Source organism: Saccostrea echinata, unplaced genomic scaffold (genome assembly GCF_033153115.1).
Source record: "Saccostrea echinata isolate AGI-Se365-2 ecotype Australia unplaced genomic scaffold, CSIRO_AGI_Sech_v1 ptg000042l, whole genome shotgun sequence".
Classification (NCBI taxonomy): domain Eukaryota; kingdom Metazoa; phylum Mollusca; class Bivalvia; order Ostreida; family Ostreidae; genus Saccostrea; species Saccostrea echinata.
The window spans coordinates 1,035,412-1,050,485 of NW_026889791.1; the positions used below are offsets into that span (position 1 = coordinate 1,035,412).

The following is a 15,074-nucleotide window of genomic DNA, read 5'->3' on the forward strand; positions in this document are numbered from 1 at the left end:
GCATTGTTCTGAAGTATACACTAACTCCCCCACCCTAAAAAGGCCGTAAAAAAAGGAACAAAGTGATCTAAACAAAGTTGGTTCGTATTCCGAATAACACACCTGGCGTAGAGTGCCACAGATTTTTACCAGAAGCTCCTCCGAAATAGGTGTTCGGTGGTCTTTTGTTCTATTTAATATTCGCAACCCTTCTAGCGACTTTCTAATATAAATAAATCAGAAGGATCGGCCCATTGTCTCATTTTGTGTACATAGCTAATACCCGAAATATAAGATGAAACTGTTGAAGCTGCTGAACCCTTGCTCGAATGATATGCTATATATAAAAGAATATGCTTTGACGGCACTGACCATTTATCAGGTATTTTTCAGTATTCTGAAGTCTTTAAAATTCTTTAAAGCTTGTAAATACACAGGCTTTATGTTTGCCGAAATGCTTGCGTCTAATAATCGAGTGATTTCGTCTCGAAAATAGTCAATAGTGCCGTTGGAAATGATGTCGGCTGACTGTCTGCATCCGGAGCTAACTTGTGAAATCGCTGAAATTGTAAACTTGACAAACTGTCCGTCAATGAGTTCTGACAACCAAAGACGTGCTGTGCTTTAAATGAAATGTTCAACTGCAAGCATTTAAGAACGAATTTGAGTAACAAGTTCATAACTAAATCTGATTTTTATGTCAAATTTACGATATGTATTACTGATTGATTATTAGATTGAAATAAAACTTTTCTGTTGCGCAACTTTCCCCCCATACAAATACTGAAACAAGCAAGGGAAAAATTCTTACACAGAGATATCATTGGTATAGCCCTTATTGAACCAAAACTCTGGCCATACGCAGTAAATCCATGCACCGCTAAAGTAAATTTCCATGCCGTTTCCTCGACGCGCCGAACTATCTGTAAAAAGTTCTAAAACCATATTAGAAACCCAAAAATTGTCTTGAAATACAACGAAACCATTAAATCTGTCAAAAGATTCCAGCCAAACATGCAAATCCGTTTTTTATCTCTTTGTTATTCTTAAATGATGATAAGGTTTAGATAACTCACGAGTTGCATTTGACCGCCGCCTGCAGAAAGTGCGCCCAGGAGGAATTGCTCCGCAGGCAAAATTTAAATAAGCTATTAAAGATTGAATGATTTTCAAGTTTTTTTTTTTATTTCAGCAATATGCCATTAAAAATCATGCTGATTTCGTAAACTTTTTCTTCAGGTAATCTGACCTGCATTTTCTCAGTTTCAATTTCTAGTCCAAGAAAAGTAATGACTTGCTTGGGACCCACTCTTTTTTCCCATGCTATTGGAACCGCTAATTCCTTGCACACTTGTATGAAAGTATTGACGACCATTTAGCACTCGTCCGCTGTATTGCCACCGAACATCCAAGTAATGTAAGACTTCTCTAGACGCGGCGCGCTCACGCACTAGCCACTCCAAAAAAGAGGAAAATTTCTCGAATGTAGAACAGGATATCGAACACCCGAAGGATAATCATTTGTCAAAGTAATAACAGTTGTCGAATTTGAAACCCAGAAGCTCAAAATCACCAGGCCAAATGGGCAATAATCTGAAAGCACTTTTGATATCCGATTCGGCTAGGAACGATCCGCACCCTAAACGTGGAACCATGCTAATGGCTTCGTCAAATTTGGTGTAATTGACCGAACAAAGCGCATCGTCAATAAAGTCATTGACGGAGTTATGGGTAGGGTAGAAGAGGTGACGAATAACCCTGAATTCCCCTTCTGTTTTCCTGGGCACTACTCCCAGGGGTGAAACTCGCAAATTTGACATAGGTCGCGATTTAAAAGGACCCTCCATCTGTCCTTTAGCAATTTCCTTCTCGATATTATCTCTGGCAACACCTGCATGTTTATTAAATGAGGGCAAATAACGTGCCTCCTTTTTTTTTCTCCGGGACCATGATAATGCAAGCGAAAAACCAAATTGAAAACCACTCATAGGTTCTTTCGCTATTTGCAAATTTGGATAATTTGCAAGGGCTTTTCTTAAAGTTGAAGTGTTGACAGGGGAGTTTGCCAATTTAAATTTTCTGGTTTTTATTGGTTGCAGCGGTGCTGTTTGAAGCCTTTGAGATACGAAAAGTGTCATTTTTTGAACAACCCGATTTCGAGTGCTTTCCCTTACAAATAGAACATAGATGTGCATAACTGCAGTTGGTTGTGTTGCAACGGCCCCTATTGTAGCTAAAACAGACACAATTTTGGGTTGGCGCGTGTGCTGCAGCGAGGCTAGATTCTTGCTTGGGCGGGACAGCGATCAAGCGTAACCATAATTCAGAATTCAATTGTGATCAGTTTCTATAAGAAATTGCTTGGCGCACTCTAAATTGCTCGTCATAATTTTTCCAACCCATGCCGGGAAATTTCCTCGCCGCAACGCGAATAACAAACATATACTGCACCAATTCGGCCGCCCTCCCTGGATGTCTTTACATGTAAATGTAAATATGCAAGAATATAAGAAAGACATCTATCCATCTATCGATGGTTGTAATTTTTTTCATTTAACACTTTAGGCTTAGCCTCAAACTCATCTTTTTCGTTCAATAAAAAACTACCCCCGGCTGCAAACTGCTGCAGCTCTGCACTGCCCTTTGTAAGTAAGGCTAAATTGATATAATTACCAGCCCAAATTTTTGGTTTCAATAAAAGTGGTGCATGTGCACTTATATCGTCCCCAGCACAAACCTCCATGTTTGGCATCGCCCCGAAATTATCTGCCGATGTCACGGCAGCTTCCCCCGGGCCTTATTAACCAGCAGCTCATGCCCAGAGTCCTCAACCGTCCCCGTGGAGGCTGGACCGACTTCTTTCGAACACATTTCGTCCCTGGCCTGCGATTCTAGCATGTTTTCAGTTGGGGCTTGGCGGACGGCCGCTAAATTCCTCCTTCCACCTCTGCCCTTCTGCTGCTTGTATCCTCTGGCCCTATAGCATGCTCCTGCCCTGGTGGAATTAGCAATGGCATTGTCCTTCTTGGATGTTATGGGTGGCATGGCGAAGGATTTCAATAGAACCGTTCACACGATTAAAACAATTATAACAATTGCAGAACGCTGGAGTAGTTGGTTGAGTAAGAGGAGGAATTCGCCACGTGCGCTCCTCTTTTATACTCGCGGCAGTCGGGGGAAAGTGTCAAATGACCTATCCCATTGTTTTTCGGAAATCAATTCAATGCGTTTTATTTGCGATTGCATTAAACGATCCTATTGTAACATTCTCTTTGATCTCCAAAGAGACATTAGCTATTTGAATGCCAGATTGTATGGTTTTCTGAGGAAACAATGTCTGATATCAACATTAATAAGAAGAGATCTCAACAGCTAAAACAGTGTAAACAATTTGTTTAGTTTTAATATCTTCTTGAGGATGATGTTTATGAAAAAAAAATACAATGGAAAACAACTTGTTAAGAAATGCCGATTTTAAATATTTTATCGTAAATCCGTAATATCCAACATTAAGGAATACTGTGAGGCATCGAATCTGTTTAATACACAAATTTCAACACAGTATACTCCGTAGTTGAACGGACATTTAATGTTGCATTTCTTAAAAGTAAAGAAAAAAGATACAAAGTAGAAATATGTAAAACACATTTTAAAACTTAATGTGTCTTTGTATGGTTGTTGTTATAGCATGTATATTGATTTTGAGTTATTTCATTTTATTATTTATTCCTGATGCTAAATAAAATCATAAGAGTTCTGCCATAGTTAAGTTCCTTTAAAAAAATCATTAATTCCTTGATCAAAAACACCCTTTTATTTAATTTTGGCGTAAAACTTTTTTTTTTTTTTAAATTTAAATAAAATAAAATATAGTAAATCTATTGATAATTCTGTTACATAATATCTATGATTTATTTCCATAATTATATTTCTATAAATCTAGTGCTCTGTCATAGTTTCTTTCTTTATAATTATCACTGGTAATGAAATAGCAATCTTTTTAATGTGGGCGGAGAACGGTTTTTTGAAAATGTTAAATCAAAGGATTAGTAAAACAATTTGTATAGTTGTTACACAATATTAATGTCATTGTCAATGGCATATAATATATTTTTTTTAATCATAATAACGTTTGTATAAAAAGAACCACTTATGTTGCTTAATTTCATGTAAATCAAAATTGAACTTATAAAAAATCCGTACATCTATACAGCTTTAGTAAATCTTAAAGTAAACATTCAAGAATATTTTTAATTACAATCATGTTTACATTTTAATAAGTGTGATTTTCAGTGTGATCAAGTAAAAATCTCTTCTTGCCATTTATAGAACAGAATATGCAAGATTTCTGTTTAAGTGTGAATGAAAATAGACTTTAATAGCGATTCTCTGTATCCACTTAAACTTCGCCACGCATGGTCACCGATTTAGATGAAACTTTGCCCATTATTACAACTTGACACCAGAAACATATAACAAATAAAATTTCGTTGCTATGTGTCTTGGTTGCCATGGTAACAGCCAGAAAAGTTGGAAAAATTGAGATTTTCAGCTACTTTGAATCTTTATTAAGCGTAAATAAAGACTATGAAAAACAAACAAACCATTCTCCCAAACATATGACACCTTGTTGCCACTTATGCTATAAAGAAACTATTTAGAATTTATCTCTAAGTAAGTGGTAACCATGGGTACATTTGGAATACATATTAGATGCTGAAAAATGCTGAAAAACGCTCAATATTCACAAATGGTAGATGTTACATGATCAAACTCAATCAACAACCTAAGAAAAACAATAGAAAATATTTGACCTTAAGTAATTAGGTATTGGCAATATTATTCTAAAAATAACTTTCATGATTACCATGGTAACACAGTGCTACCACGCAAAATCTGTTGCTATGATCGGGTTAATGCTACTATTTTGAGGAGAAACAATAAAAGTTATGACAGGCACATATACATCATTAGGACCTTGCAACACCGACAACATAAGAAAAATTGGGATTAATAGTTACTTTGCAATGTAACCATGGAAACAACGTACTGGTTGTTTAAAGTGATATTTTTTTGCTGCTTTAGGAATTTACTTACCTTTTAATCCAGAAATATATTATTTTACTCACCTTGAATAGTACTTATCTGGTAAAACTTAAGTTGAATATCATATATTGATCAAGTTTGTTGAAAAATACAACACTGTTGCTATGGTTACCAAGAAGAGAAAATGTTCGATTTTGTTAATTTTATGTCAATATTAAACCCTATGTACCAGCTTTTAGCATCCAGTTAGAGATTGGGTGGTAGTCAAAATTGAAAGTCAGGTTAGTTGTTCATATATATCAATCTTTAACGTTTTGGGAATCTACATACAAGGGTACGTATCCAAGGAAACAGAAAATTTTTCAGATTTCTATGCATGTTTTTCACCTTATTTCCATAGCAACGCTCTATTTAAAGAATTGAATTTGAATTTTTTGAAATGTGAAAATTAGGGTCACACCAACGCCTTTAAAACTTGATCGTCAGTTATATAGAAATATGCTTTTTAAAAAGATAGGATAAGATTAAAACACTAAGAGAGTAAATTTAAAATCCCTTTGTGGTATTAAAACCATGGCAACCATTGCCAACCTATAAGAAATATCATATTTCGTCCTTGGTATATGTTACAAGGATCTCAAGTCTATCATTTGCTTGCATTTCAACCTATAATTGTTTTTATTCTTAAGTGTATGACTTTATAAAATTAAATGAACAAAATTATTACTTTTGAATACTTTGTTTCCATAGTAACGTATGTAATAGTTGATTTACCAAACATGTTTATCGTGCATTTAAGACACCAGGCCTTCAACTTTCAGAAACAGTCATTGCCACTGGTTTGTTTTGCTGCAAACGTTAACTGTGGGACTCTGAACATGTTGAAAAATGCCATTTTTCAAACTTAAGGAGATGTTGCTATGGTAACCATGACACGTAGCAACCAATTTTTGCCTGATTTGCGTTTATGGTATCAAAGACTTTTATCATAGAGAGTTTGGAGAAATTCTGAGACTATGCGTGCCACAGCTCCTATATAAAAGTTCAAGTCATTACAGAGAATAGCTCTTAAATTTTGTTGTAAGCTCAGACTGGATTAAGAATTCAAATTTGCTAGTTTTATGGCACATCCAACGATTCATTGAGCTTAGCAAAGCTGTACAACAAGACTTTTTTTTTTTAATTTTAATGTTTTTATTAAATTTATTTTGAACTGTCTATCTGATTCTTTTGTCTTTTCGGTTTTCCTGACCCATTAAAACATTAGGATTGTACATGAAATTAGGAACAGAAATTTCAACATTAAAAAATCTTCATGTATGGACCTTGAAGACCCTCATAAGAACTTGCGTAAGTCTAAAATAACCCCATATTTTCATGAGCATCTTTTAATTCTCTGACAAGTCCAATGGATTCAAATGTGTTTGAATTATGAGAACTGAACTTTAAACGGGGCTAATATCTGGTATATTTTAGATGCATTTTCATAGTATCTAAATTTTAGCTTGTGTTGTTCGTGTAACTTTTTATCATGCAGTTTCAAAGTACAGTGAGCTCAAAAACATGTGATATAAATACTATTATTAATTTAAAACATCCAATTCAAAAAGTTTTCACTTATATAGAAATTTCACCATATGAAGTTGAAAGGCTTTAAATTTAGACCTATGCTTGGCGCAAAGGGATTATGAACTAAAGGAAATTTTTAAATGAAAGTTTTGTTATTTGATAAATTTGTAAATCTTGAAATGACCCAACAATTTATTTTTTATTGTACTTTAATTTGCATTGCACTGGGATATATAATCAGTTGTGTTTTTAGAATATTAAGTTATTTAAAGTCATTTATGTTAATTAAAAATGCAACGTTTTTGTGACTAAGCAAGGACATATATTTTCGGAAAAATGTTAATCAAAAATAAATAGATAATTAGATAAATAAATAAGTGACTATATTTTTTTCTGAATGTATGGTTACACTGTCTATGGTTATGTAATATACGTCTTACCTACCATAAGAGAATCTAGTGAGTTACCTAAACCATAAAGAAATGCGCTTTAAAACAGAGGAGTGTCATTTTTAAAGAAAAAAACAAAGAATTATGATACTATTACTTCATGGAAATTTCTAGACAGATATATATATATATATATATATATATATATATATATATATATATATATATATATATATATATATATATATATATATATATATATATATATATATATATACATATACATATATACATATATATATATATATATATATATATATATATATATATATATATATATATATATATATATATATATAAACCATAAATTTGCTATCCCTCTCCAAAAACAAACCTACATACATTTATGCATGGAACTTCATTTCATAAATAACAATTTCAAACAAAAAAGTAAGTAGAGAAATTTATATTTGAGACTCAGTAAAGTTAACATCATGTTATTATAAGAATAATGTTCTTACAAATATGTTTATACAATAAACGTTCAACCCATATTATGAACAATACAAATGTGGCTATTGCTGTAAATAAATCCAACTTTTAATGAAATCATATTTTTGTAAGAACATATTTTCTCTCTATACCTGTATTGTTCAACCGAAGATAAAACCACATTTTAACTATGATCTCTATACGTAGGTTAAACTTAATTATTTGCTGAAAAAAACTAATACATAATTATTAATGAAACATTCAATCAATTTTTCTGAATACTATTTTTTAACCACAGTGTAAATTAACAGAGTAGTAAGTAAAATAAAGTAAGGTTATCTCCCATTTTGTCCACTTGGTGTAAATGAAATGTGAATTCTAAAAATAATATTCCAAAGACTCGAAAAATTAAAATCGCTAAACTTTTCTAAAACGAATAACATAAAAAAAAAATATGCCTTTCCTACGCTTTATACAGCATTAAAAAATAAAATTTTTTGACATGATAGACAATTGTTTTCTGAATTTTCATACCTTTTATTGTCCATCTATAAAATTAAATTGTTAAAAATCGTTCTGTTCCTAAATTCAAGTACTTTCGAGCTTATATTGAAAAAAAAAAAAATGGGGAGTTCCTTACTGACATTAACTATTATAGAAGAACCCACGATTGTCATTATTAATATTATTATTGTTTTCTTTTATTTATTTATTTATTTATTTTATTTTTTTTATTTTTATTTATTCATTTATTTATTTATTTTTTCTTGTTTCTCAATTACATTTTCAAAGGTCAAGTGAAACAAAAGTTTATGCATAAGAAAGCTATTTTATACAGATTACATATGTGTAAATATCTTATAAAAATTCACATGCTTCCCCATCTGGTTGGAAAGAGAAACAAGCCTGGCAAAGTTTAAAAAAATATATAGAATCTTCCTTTTCATCGAACAGAAGCACGAATGAAGAAAAGAAAGTTTGGGAAATATGCTTCCCGCCGAATATTTCTCTAAACAAGACAGAAAGTTTAATATAAATTAACGAAACAATTAAAATGAAACTAAAATATACTAAAAAAGGAAATATTTGAAAAAAAAAGATTACTAGCAAACCTTTTATTCCTTACTTTAAAAAATGACCTTGTCCTATGCTGTTTAATTTGGTAACATAAGGAGTATTTTTAAGCAAATATACGCTGTGAATCTACAGCCTTATAAATATTCGCAAATAACTATCTTTTGTGACTTACATATGTACTAATCATTCAGAGAAGTTTAATAAAAACATCTAATGTCATTTCCTGTATTCAAGTTATTTCCAATCACAATATGAACAGCGAAGCTATGTTGTTTTTGTTCTTTGGAAATTAATTTTTATCGGAAATACTAGTATAGCAAAGTCAAAGGCTTACAGTAAGATAATTCCTTTCATGCAACTAATTTTCCGTTTTAGAACTAGATTAGGATGATTTGTATCTTTCTCAGTCTCATTTAGATAGTTCTAGCTAAACGTGATTCTACACATATAAAACTGTCCTACAGTCGTAACATTTGGCGGTTAAGCGATTTTTGTTCATGTCCCAGTCTCATATTTAACATATAATAAAATGTCTATTTTAGGAAGTCAGACAAATAGAGATTTTTTGTATTTGCTTTTGACATTATTCTTCATAATGATGTTTCGAACATGAAGTTTTACACAAAACTGCACCTTTAAAAGATGTAAATCATTCAAAAACTACTATTTACTTATTCTTTCTGATAAAATATTTTATCAAGCTTTCATAAAAGATAAGATTATTTCTTTATCCACTGTATAGAAATATATAACATCGCAAACGAAAACTTTTGACGTGATACTTAGCATTCTTAGAATAGGCATATATATTTATTATTTTTGCTATATGATCCTGACAGAGACATAGCGTGAAACACATATCGTAATATATATACCCTTGTAATGACATCCTAGGTCGTCATTTAAAGAAAATAATATATAGATTTCTTGACGAGGAAAAAAAAGAAGCAGATTAGACAATAAAAAGGAAGGATTTGAGTAAGTAGTGAAATTCATTATGTGCTCTTTAATTCCAAATGTGGTAATCTTCTCGTGCAATACGAATTATAAATTATTCCCTATGTACATTCTAAAAAAAACAATAATAATAATTTTAACGTCGAAATTATTTGAAAAAGAAAATATTCTACTTTAATTGCACCTAACCCTAACAAAAAATACTATAATAAACTATAGTTAACTATAGTTTACTATAGTTAACTATAGTATCAAAGTAAAAACTTTGGAACCTTGATTTACTATAGTAAGAACTTTGAAACTTTGATTTACTATAGTGAAAACATTGAAACTTTAATTTACAATAGTGAAAACTTTGGAACTTTCATTAACTATAGTTAACTATAGTAAATTATAGTTAACTATAGCTTACTATAGATTTTTTTAATTGTTAGGGAAAAGCCTGTTCTTTTTTATGGTTCTTTTTACTGTTTTCAAGTAAAATGGAACTGAGAGCATTTCCTGGAAAACAAAAATTGTGAATCCAAAGCCATATAAAGATCTGGAAAGAACTATTTGTTTTTGACCTTGCCTCATTCAGTAAAAGATTATTCTGAAAAAAATCTACTGGCTCCACTTCCTGCTTTCAAGTTATACCGCATAAACGCTATGAACAGCGGACCGATGTTTTATTTTTTTGGCGAGTTAATACTGACAGGAAATATAGCAAAGGCAAATGGTAGGACAGTTTCCCTCCATCCAGTAAACTTTTTGTCTTCCTGAAGATTTCTTTAATGTTTAGCTTTTTTCTGAAATGTAATCTCGACCAGGTGCTAATTAAACGTGAATATATATATGTAATTGTCTTTCAGTCGTTAAATTTGACATTTGTTCTATTTTTACTCCTGTCGCTTACAGCTATATATTATTCAGATGATGAAGTTCATATTTTAAGACATCAGAATTGTAGAAAACTGCACATTGTTTTGTTTCTACTTGTACTTCATAACTAGAATATCGATGTTTCAGCCAAAATATTTTCATAAAACTTCACCTGTAGAAATCATATATTTAAACTGATTTGATGAAAACATACGTGGGTTGTCCCAAAAAGTCGTAGACAACGTTTTAAACTTTGTCAACATTCAACCAAAACTAACCAAAGTTTGTATGACTATCATTTATCAAAGATCCATTAATATAATAAATTTTCAAATGAAAATCTATCAGAGTTATGATATTATGAAGATTTAAAGAAGGTCAATATGGTCTGTCAACGAGCGCTTAAAATCCGGGATAGTTTAGTTATGTTTCTATTGCAATCGCATTTGTTTTTCTGATAATATGTTGAACCTTTAAATTAAGAATTATATAAATAAAATCAGAGAAAAAGTTAGCATAAATTGTTACATTTTCATGAGACAGATGAGTGGTAAAACAATTTTTAAACCATACTCTGAATCTAGCTTGCTGAAAATAACATTGTCAAAGGCGTGAACAGTAGAGTAATGATTGTTAAATTTTGGATTTTAGGAACGTTGTGGATCACAGTCAACTTAAAACTCAGTATATTCTTCGCTTCTTAGGGTCGCCATACAAGAAATAAAATTTGAATCTTTGAAAAAAAAAAAAAAAAAACCTTAAAACTTTATTGCGTTCCATAGTCACATCTGGTTTGTCATTGCATTTGAAAAATTCAAGTACGCGTGTTGCGTACAAAGGCCAGTATTTTGAAAAGAATGATCATGATGTTAGAAAAGACGTTAATTATGTTTGCATTCGTGCGCAGACCTACACTATTATGCTTTCTTTATTTTAAAATTATTTTCTTATTAAGAGTGTAATTCTTAAGAAACTTGAAATGCCTGATCATTAAATTTTGACTTTTACAATGACAAACAAAAAGCCGTGAAAGCAAAGGCAAAGGACAAGGTATGGTTACGGCCAAATAAGCCCCTTATTTGATGTAAAAATCAGAACGCAGTTAAAATTGTGATAGTTCGTAGTTAAGAACTCAAAACAATGCTTGTTTTAAAACAAACACTAATTTTGATTCAAAACTTACACAGAGGCCACAAGAGGGTGCAGAAGTAGGACATTTTCCCGAATTTCCTCAATTCTGTTGGAAATTTGTCAAATTTGAGATTCTTTTCACTTCGGGAAACATAGAGCACAAGCTTGCCTATCTGAGATTTTTATACACAAGATGCATCTGATACTAGTGTATGAAATATATAAATTTGTTATATAGGCAAGCTTGTGCTCTATGTTTTCTGAAACAAAATGTGGTGTAAAATCGATGGAAATTCGCGTAAAAATGAGAAAATTCGGAAATTGACATATTTTCTGACCTTCCTGTGATCTCTGTGTATCCCATAATTTAGAACTAATACTCATTCAAAGACAGGGATGACAACAGGTTTTTATTGATAAACTGTGGCATCATTCTAAAAGACACCCCAAACCAGGGGCCAAAAGTGGGTCTTAGCCTATCTTGTCTTTTAATTGAATAACCTGCCTATGACTCGTAAGGATTTATGCAGGAAAAAAAATCCATCATGGCAAGGAGCACACGGCGGGTGTAACCGGTCGGCAGAGGATGCTCACTCCTCCATGGCACTGATCCCACCTCTGATGTCTTAGAGGTCGGTGTTTGCTCTGCTCCTATTTTGTAATAATTAATGGAATTTTGAGCTCGAATACTGTTCGTTATCTTCACATATTTCACTTTTATATATTATGTCTGGTAAATCTTATCAGTTATATAAGCAGGTAATCTTTCACTCATTTATCCTATCAGTTAAATTTTATCTGGGAAATTTTATTTGGGAGTCGTAAAAGAAAAATAATCTAACCACTGTACAAATAATTTTTTTGCAGTTTTCATACCCCCTTCCCCCCTACAAAAAAAAAAAGGAAAAAAAAACAAACAAACAAACAAACTATAACAAATTTATAGAAATATCTCAATCGTTGACAATAGGACGAGCTATTAGGTATTCCTTATATAGGACTAAGCATTAGTATCTATTTTGTTTAAATCATAAGTAACCATGACAGTCATATTGCGAAATCTCACATCCCGGAATATACAGTTATAATGACATCGTAGGCAAGAATTTAAAGTGGTTAATTTGTACTTAAATCTCTCTATGAGGAAAAAGGAAAAAGGAAGAAGATGAGAAAACAATCACATTGAGGAATTCCAAGAAAATGAGGAAGGTGTATATTTTATTCCGGTTTTACGCTGTCACACAAACTCCCAGATTTGGAATCATGTTGTTAAGATACAAACAACCATTTCCTTGTTTGAATGGTTTTCTGAGCTTGAATAAGTTTCTTAAATCTATATATTTCATTGGAATTATCCACTGGCATTATTGCATATTTATATTTTTTGATTAGTTAACTCATTCGTCTTCTTCATTGTGATGTTTAAATGCAATTACATACGCAGCTTTGTCAAGGATTCTAGAAGCACAAAATTAAATTTTGTACATAGCATTTCATTTACAGCTCGGGTTTGATTTTCATTTATATGCTATGAACATAAATACAGATAAAATACAAAACTGGAACATTCAACTAGGCAACTATGGTAAGGCTGCCTGAAATATTTATTTGCAATCAAAACGTATCTCTGCATTTCCAGCTCGGTTATGAAATCAACTTATAGCTACGAAAATGAATACAGACAATTAGCAGAAGGGGGGTCTCTCAACTACATATTTACATATTTGTTTCAATTACAATGATCCGGTTAATCACGTGACGGTCAAGTATATTTCGTTTTCAAGTGTAACATATAAATCGCCCCGGCGCAATCTTTACTAATTTTTTTGACATAAATATTTTTTTTTGGTATCCAAAAGTTCCTGAAAAAGTGCTTGGGATGAGCAATAGTATTATCAATGTACGAAATATTTCCTTTGAATTTAAATTTATCCACATATTTGAGGATGTTTCCCAATTCATCGTAATTTTTATTAAAGAGAAGCGATTACACTTCCATTCCAAGAAGATTCATTTTTAATAAAAATTCTCCTTTTAGAAACGTTTACAAAATATTTAAAGTTAAAAGTTTTATTATTTTATTATATTTAAAGTTTATTCTTATATATTTACATTTCCAATTGTTTTCATTTTCATATATCTTTGGAAGATAAGTGTGTTGATTTCTCGATCTTTATAACTGAACGTAAATTTCACCAAAGGTTAAGTGCCTTATTTGCGTAGGCTGTCAGTGGATGGGGACTACGAAAATTAACATGAAATGTTTTGTGTATTCCAGTTCTATTATAGAGCATTTTTATTTACATTTCTATTCTTACTTCATATAGAATTGTAAATATATGAAATCGCTGTCTAATTTGTTGGGTATGCAAAGATCATTAACAACACCAACAAACTAGTCAGTGATTCTTAACAATGATTAGCGCAAGCATATTATATACACACAAATAAATTCTACCTCTTAACACCGTCCTGAAAAAGGAAGCATTTCAAAGTCAAGATTTTTCAATATCGTATTGAATACACTTAATTTTAATTCACAGAAACTAAACAATGTGACATCTTTATATAATAAGGACCAACCCTCAAAGGTAAAAACTTTTAATGAAATTAGACGTGAACTTTATAACATTATCCCCGTCATGAGAGCTCAAGTTTGCATTGACTTTATGTCATATTCAATTTTGACGTCATATCTCGGTATTTAGAGAAGTGACTGGATAGGATGTACTGTGATATTTTACGCTAAACTTTAAGCTAATATAACGTATATATTTTGACACATCATGTCCTGCTTGATTACGTGACGGTCAATTACGTTTCTTTTTCAAGTGATGCACAAAAGTCGCTTCGGTGCAAGTGCTTAACAAACAGTTTTTTTTAATTTATTTTTTTGTTACATAAAGAAACTCGTTTACTGGTGTAACTGAAAAATTCTCGGATATATAATAAAATAAAAAAAAATAAAAAAAAAAAAATACGAGAATTTGAACTTACCTGCACATTTGATGTTTTCCATTCTTCATCATAAGTATAGTAAATCACGTTTATAACGAACACGCTTATTATGAATTGACCCTTACACCGAAGTGATTTTCATTTCCTGTAACTTGAAAAGTATATTTAAAACTGAATGAATATAACAAATTACTCTTATATATAAAATTGTCCGTCAATGGTACTTCGTTATAAGCGTATTTTATTGTACCTAGAATTAAGAGCAAAGTTTTAGGTATTTAAAAGGACAATAGAGAGTTTTAGAAGATCTTATGCAATAAATGTTAATTCAAACGAAATTTGCAAATTAATACCTGCAATAACAATTACATGTATTACATTTTTGTCATTTCAAGATTCATGGAACAAGTTATGCATTATTGTCGAGCATACAGATTAGCCTGTAGAGTGCTATACTCAAAAAATACTTAAAAAAAGAATATTACTTACTGTGTTTTAATTGAATGAAAAGATCATAATAGTGATTATCGTTCTGCTATTATTAAGAATATCCGGGGTTTTTTTTTTTTCCTCATTCTTTGAAACAATTTTTTTTGTATAAAAGTTAAAGACACT

General features: G+C 31.4%; 1 protein-coding gene across 1 annotated transcript in view; it reads left to right on the forward strand.

Moving 5' to 3' along the window:
• Positions 1–15,074, forward strand: part of LOC133201004 (scavenger receptor class F member 2-like) — a 37,923-nt gene that overhangs the window by 20,489 nt on the left and 2,360 nt on the right. The gene's annotated exons all lie outside the window — the stretch shown is intronic.